Source organism: Poecilia latipinna, unplaced genomic scaffold, assembly GCF_001443285.1.
Source record: "Poecilia latipinna isolate Pla-1442-1.1 unplaced genomic scaffold, P_latipinna-1.0 Scaffold841, whole genome shotgun sequence".
Classification (NCBI taxonomy): Eukaryota; Metazoa; Chordata; class Actinopteri; order Cyprinodontiformes; family Poeciliidae; genus Poecilia; species Poecilia latipinna.
The window spans coordinates 220,204-221,114 of NW_015113457.1; positions in this window are offsets into that span (position 1 = coordinate 220,204).

Sequence of the window (911 nt, forward strand, 5' to 3'; positions counted from 1 at the left end):
ACCTAATTAATTTGTTTATTGACTTTTGCTCAATTAAATTTCTTATGTATATTTTGTATATGGTATTTTTATTATTGTTGATAATGTTGTTTTTCGTGTCATTTCTTTTCTTCCTTTTATAAGTGATGGAGATATATAGATGTTATTTATAATGTATAAAGGTGTTGTTTATGTCACCTAATTAGCTCTACATCCTGAAGTTTTCTTCAGGATGTAGAGCTGAAGAAAATTTATTTTAGAAGATAATTTGTCTTTCACGTTGCCAGAAATGGCGAAATTAATAGTAAATAATAAAGATTTTGTGGTATTCTCGTTTAGTGACATAATTATATTAGTTGTGTTACCACCCCCATGCCACTAGAGGCAGTAGGAGGCCCAAAAAGATGCAACTGAGGAGCAGATTTAGAAGTACACCGAAAGCTACAGAATTTGTTAAAAGCTGTGAGCTGCGCTGAAGTAAATAAAAAAGAGAAGTTGAAGTACATGCTGAGAGAGAAACTCCTTCCTACAGATGAAGCTACATCACAGATTTCAAAAGAAAATTTAAACCGGAGAACGCGGATAACGTAGGAAATAGCGCCACCTTCACTTCCGGAGTGCAATGGTCCCATTTCCAAATAAGGTAAGAGACTGACAGTGGTCCGTCCCCGTCCCTTTCTGTTGACTTGCAGCGAGGTGGACTTGGGTTAGGGAGCCGAATTACTTCTTCTTCTTGTGTTTGACCAACTATACTGGTGGATTACCGCCACCCACTGGACAGGAAATTAACACGGAGAAAAGTAGAATAACTAAAAGGTAAATTAATATTAGTTAGCTAAATTATCTCTATTTTACGGAGCCCTCCAGGGGACATGGGGAATTTTTTTTTCTTTTGCGTTCCCTCGCAATAATCTACTGATCAGTTCATGCGG